The sequence below is a fragment of the Erithacus rubecula genome (genome assembly GCF_903797595.1).
Source record: "Erithacus rubecula genome assembly, contig: SUPER_W_unloc_5, whole genome shotgun sequence".
NCBI classification, from domain to species: Eukaryota; Metazoa; Chordata; class Aves; order Passeriformes; family Muscicapidae; genus Erithacus; species Erithacus rubecula.
In genome coordinates, this window is record NW_027636235.1 from 141,234 (window position 1) to 147,233 (window position 6,000).

The following is a 6,000-nucleotide window of genomic DNA, read 5'->3' on the forward strand; positions in this document are numbered from 1 at the left end:
TTTAGAATAAATACCATAACTGAACCTGTTCAGGTTCAGACTCAGAGCACACCACTTGAACTTAAACTTATGATTTATGAGGTAGGCCCATATATAGTGAGAAATACAGGACAACAGCAATTATTATTCAATCCAGAATGGTCTCTCAAACGTGTTGAATTGCTAATACAAACCAATATTTCAGAGATTCAACCAGCCTGTTCCCCCTTCCTAAAACCATCCCTAGAAGGGTGGACAACATGGTTACAGAAGCAAGTATACCTTAGGAATAGGATGCGAAGAGATCTAACGGGAATGTTTGGAACAGGGTTAGGAATATTGAATGGAATTGACTCTGAAATACTAGCAAATAAGTTAACAACTGTAACAGATGATTTGACAAAACTGAGGCAACCTCTACAATCATCCTTATTGGCATTAGGAAATAGCCAGTGGCAGGTTTCAAAGGTGTTACCGAACTGGGAAAAGGCTGAGGACCAGGACCATAAGTTAATAATAGACGCACTTAGCACGGTTCAAGATAATGTGTCTTTAGCTTTCAGTTGTGTACAAGCGCAGTTATGGATTCAATCCGCAGCTGCCTTGGCTATAAGAGAAGGGAATGAAGGCACTTTTCCAATTGAGGTCCGAAAAGTTGTTTGGGACAACGCTAATGATTTTGAAAGAAAATTCCAATCCTGGTGGACTCTAGTAAATTTCACCTATGATCCTGTTACTAATATGACTACTACCTTCGTGCTTACCATACGTAATGCTACAGTTTATGCTATTCACCCCATCATTGCATTGGGATTCAATCATGAGGGGACGGTGTTGTACCCCTCAGAGCATAGGGCGTGGGCCCGGTCAGTAAATGGGAAATGGCAAACTGTGAATGTAGAATCTTGTGTTACTCGAGAACAACAAGGGTTTATCTGTGAAAGCAATACAATTGATGCTCAAGATGTATGCCTTGACACCGAGCAGGGTGTATGCCACTTTGAAATTCATCCAGATGCTGATCAAAAGACTATACTTATATATACTGGTCAAGGATGTGTATGTTTAAGAACCACTTGTGTTTTTGTAAACATAGACAACGAGAATGTAACCCTGCCTGTTAAGAATAACTCTAACGTCTGTATTTGTAATTTCGTTAAAATTATGGGATGTGATTTTTCATATTCGTCACCAGTTACATCCCACCAGCTGATAAGGTCTAACTACACGACATACCACAAACTGTCACCTACGCCCATTGGAATGAACCTCACATTGGTAAAGCAATTGGTAAAACATCAAGACTTAGCAAAAATTTTGGAAGAAATCAAAGAGAGTGGGCAAAAGACTTTAGTCACTGTTCACCATGATATCCAAGAAATAAATAGAGTCTTAGAAAGGGTTAAGAAGGATGCAAGCCACAATTGGTGGGATGCCCTTTTCGGGTGGTCCCCAACTGCAACTGGAATTTTAAATACATTATGTCATCCAGTAATTGTGTTATTGGTTTTAGTTAGCCTAAGCTTACTGCTGTCTTTTGTACTACTTATTTGGAATTGGAAGATGCTACAACGGATGGCAATACTAACTTCATTGTCGAGAGTACATGGGAAGGCATTAAGAGATACATATCGTAAGGATGTAGAAAAAGAAATCTTGTATTAAGTAAAAGAATTTACTAATTTTCTAGAAAAGGGGGGACTGAAACAGGGGATTTAAGGGTTAAATAGAATGAGGAGTAGAACATATGTTTTCAGTTACTGTGTGCTTATAAGGAAAAGAATGTACAACAAGAGACCCCTGATGTATAGGTATCAGTTACTGTGTGCTTATAAGGAAAAGGAATGCACGATAAGAAGACCCCTGATGTATAAGGAAAGGGGCCCCTCTTTGTAAAAGTGCAAAGTCTGCAAAATATCACGACCAAGAGGCTAAAAGCGCATGCGTGGAAAGACAAGGTGAAAAGTTCAACTAGTGAGGAAGACTGTTACTTCATCATTTTCTGCCCACAGACTCGTTTGAAGACCACCGACTCAATTAACTACGCAGCCGCAATGAATATGCAACTAATCTCCATATGAAGCGGGAAACAGGCGGGGCAGATAATCAATATGTATAGGCGATTTAGAATATGCATTGACTTCCTAGATAAATAGAAGGTTAGAAGCATGTACGGTACGCAGGATTTGGGAGGATGCTCTCCCCCTGCGTCCAGCGCTGAATAAAATACGTACCTACTCCACAACTTTACAGGTTGTGAAGTTTATTTTCCGCGCTTCAGGCCATCCCTAAAGAAGCAGGACACTCAAAGTATTGGCATATCTTCTGGGCCCCCAAGTCCTCCCCAATACCCTGGCTCTGACAATTATTCGCAGATTGTCAGAGAATCTTCCCTTTACCCTTCCCTCCCGCCTGTATTATCTCAAGAAAACTGTTCTGATAGCTCTAAAAGTGACTTTCCTTCCCCTCAGAACACCGACCATGTAGTGACGGTTGGTTTTCAAAGTGCTGTCTCCTTCTTCCCATAATCCCTTTTACTCTCCCGTCCTGTCCCCCTTCATCTTCCCTACCCCCTCTCTTTCTCCGGTTTTGCAGGCCTGCCCCCTGGGTTGCCACAGGAACGGGGATGGGGGAGGCGGGGCCTACCCTCTGAGCTGCCACACAAGTGGGGAGGGGGGTGGGGCCCTAGCAGCAACCAGTGGGGTGGGGGGAAGGGAAGCCAGCCCTTTCCCTGACCCCAAGGGGTGGGGGCTGTGATGACTCCTAGCTCCCAGGCGAGTGCCTGCCCCCACGGTTTCCACGGGAACGGGGGTTAGGGAGGCGGGGCCTGCCCTCCAAGTGGGGAGGGGAGTGGGGTCCCTGCAACCTCCAGTGGAGGTGGCGAGGAGGGAAGTCAGCCCTTTTCCGGGCCCCATGGGGTAGAGAGTGGAATGCTTCCTGGATCTCATGGGAATGGAACACATGGGAAATTTCCTGGGAGTCAAAACCATGAAGAGCAAAATATACCCTTAGCTGCTCCTGTAATTTATCTTGGTAAAAAGAATGGTAAGAGGGGTTATCAGCCTTTGTCCTATCAAGATAAAAAAAAAAATTTGTAAAGTACAAAGAAAATATGGTAGAAGCAGCAAATTTTTTATAGGTATAGTGAGAAACAGTTTTACTTCAAATTAGATGGTGCCTAATTATATAAAAGATCTTTTAAGTGTTTGCTAACCCACTCAGAATATGATTTATCATTTAATATTTGAAAACGTTCCTTAATAGTCCTACTAAAAGAGCTTCACCAAAGCTCTGAAGATTCAAAGGATTCTGATGATAATAATATTACACTTGATCATCTGTGTGGTGAAGGAAATTGGGATTGCCCTGAAAAACAAACTCAAGTATTATCTAAATCTATTTTAGATAAAATCTGCAATATAGCCCCTAAATGGGTAGCACAGTGACCATTGAAAAAGGAAAAGCTTAAGCCGCTCGAAAAGCTTGTGGAGGACAAATTGGCAAAAAACCACTTTGAAGAGAAAACAAGCTCTTGGAATTCCCCAGTCTTTGCAATAAAGAAACCAGGGAAGGACAAGTGGAGATTGCAACATGACCTCAGAGAAATATACAAAGTAATTGAGGACATGGGGTCCCCCTAACCTGGGATGCCTTCCCCAACAATGCTTTCCCAAAATTGGCAATTGGCTGTATTAGACATCAAAGACTTTTTTTTTCCAAATTCCCCTACACCCTGAGGATGCCCCAAGGTTTGCCTTCTCAGTTCCCTCCATAAATTGAGAAGCCCCAATGAAGCAATACCACTGGAAAGTACTTCCACAAGGCATGAAGTGCAGTCCTTCCATCTGCTAGTGATATGTGGCCTTGTTGCTGTCCCCTGTGCGCGCGCAGAGAAGGGAAGCTCTAATCTTACACTATATGAATGATGTACTTGTGTGTGCCCCCTATAACCTGATACTCCAAGACACACTTGATCTAGTGGTTAAAGGTTTAACCTCTGCTGGATATCAATTGCAGGAAGACAAGGTTCAAAGGATGTCACCTTGGAAGTACCTGGGATTGGAAATCACTGCACGGACCGTAGTACCGCAAAAATTGGAAAAAAAAATTTAGAGAGGGGACCAGCTGCTGGAAAGGGCTCCCCAGGCTCCCTCCACGTGGAGGGTGATGCAGGCTTTCTTGCAATTGAATTAGGGAATTGAAGGTCTACTCCCACTGCCCTGATAAATTTTCAGTTGTCGGCTGCAGTTGTACAAAGTCTCGGAGGCTTGGCTTTGGAGCTCACTCACTCGATCTCAGGAGGAGGCAGTCCCAATTCTTTCACCTTTTGCCAGACATTCACAGGATTGGCTGTGGCAATATCGCGGTGTTCCGCAGCGGGATGATGGCTCTGTCTTTCTTTGCTGACATCCCTTGAGTATTATGTCAGTTTATAGTCCAGTGAAAGCTCTGATTCCGGCAAGGGCGTTGTGCTCTGGACAATGTTGCTGATCTTCCTGGAGACTGTGTCTCCAGGAACTCCTGCTGGTGCATTTCCCAGACTTTCCTATGGAGACTGGATTGGGGCTGAGTCACGCCCCATAGAGGCTAGACCGGGGGTTGGAGTCACACCCCCCCAGAAACTGGACCAAGGCAGAGCCCTGGCCCCTGGTGTGGGAATCCAGGATATTCCCCTGGCTTCCCTGGACGCCTCGAGACCTGGGCAGGGGGCTCAGAGGCCTTGGCACAGGGCCCAAGACCCCTGTGGGTTTTATTTCAGTCCCTGGGAAAAATTACCATCATTATGGGAAGAGTTACAAGTCACAAAAAATAAGTAGAGCATAAATTACATTGTTAGAAGGTAGAAAAGTGAATTTATAAAATTGCTTATAATAAGGGATCCAGAGCTAAGATGGAGGAATTTGGGCGTGGTATGTCTTTCTTTCTTCTTCTTCATGGCATCCATCTTTTGGGTTAGGATTGCACATCTGGATTGGTTTGGGAGAAAGCTGGACAATGCAATGTAAGTGTCATGTATTGTAAAGCAATTGTAAGCATCATGCATGTAATTTATAGTATAAAAGATAAGACCTGCCCAGAGGGCAGGCAGTGTGCCTCCGACTGACCTGCTAGACAGACCTCATTAGGTCAGGGAAAGAATTCCATAGATAAGAAATAATAAACCTTGGAAACCTCAGAAAATGGCTTCTGACTCTTCCTTCGGTGCTTGAGCTGGAAAAACAAGAACTCTAAAACCACCAAATACTGTGCAGTGAGTGATCTCAGACTCAAAGAGACGTCACCGATCACAACAACTGGCGTCCCTGAGTGGGCACCCCAAAGGTGGCTCCACAAAGGTGGGCACCCTGAAGGGCATCCCAGAGGCAGGCGCGCACTGAGTGAGCAACACCTAGGCAAGAGGTGGGCTGCACCAGGGCATAAAGACCCATCACCCTGAATAACAGCTCGAGAGATGCACACCTCCGGAGAAGACTGCAGGGAAGAAATTTTGACCTCTGCTGAGAGAAAGCCGCTTCCAGGCTCGACTCGGAAGGGAGGAACCTGGGACTCCTCACCTGTGACCTGCTGGTCAGCGATCAGGAAAAAACCATCTGGCTCGACTTTGAGGACTTGCTTTTGGGTAAGACAGGTCAAAATTCAGAACATGGGGGTAGGACTCAGCCAGGAACAAATAATCCTTCTATCCACCTTAAAAGGTGTGACATCTACTCACCCCATGCCCATCCCAGATAAAGAACTTAAAAATCTACTTTTGTGGGTCAAATTGAAGTTTCCAAATGCTGAAACCAATTTGTTGTTTGAGCCAGGTTTTTGGCAGGAAATTAATCGTTCTTTATATCACTTAGCAACCCAAAGAGACAAAGTGGCATTAAGGCTTTTGTCTCCGTCAAGGGTAATGCTGGAAGTTATATCTCATGGAAATGCGGGTTTATTCAGTTGTCAGAGGGCAATTCAGGGTCCCTCAGAAGCTGGGGAAGAATCCCAATCTATCCATCAGCTGGGAGAGGGGGGGAATTTTTA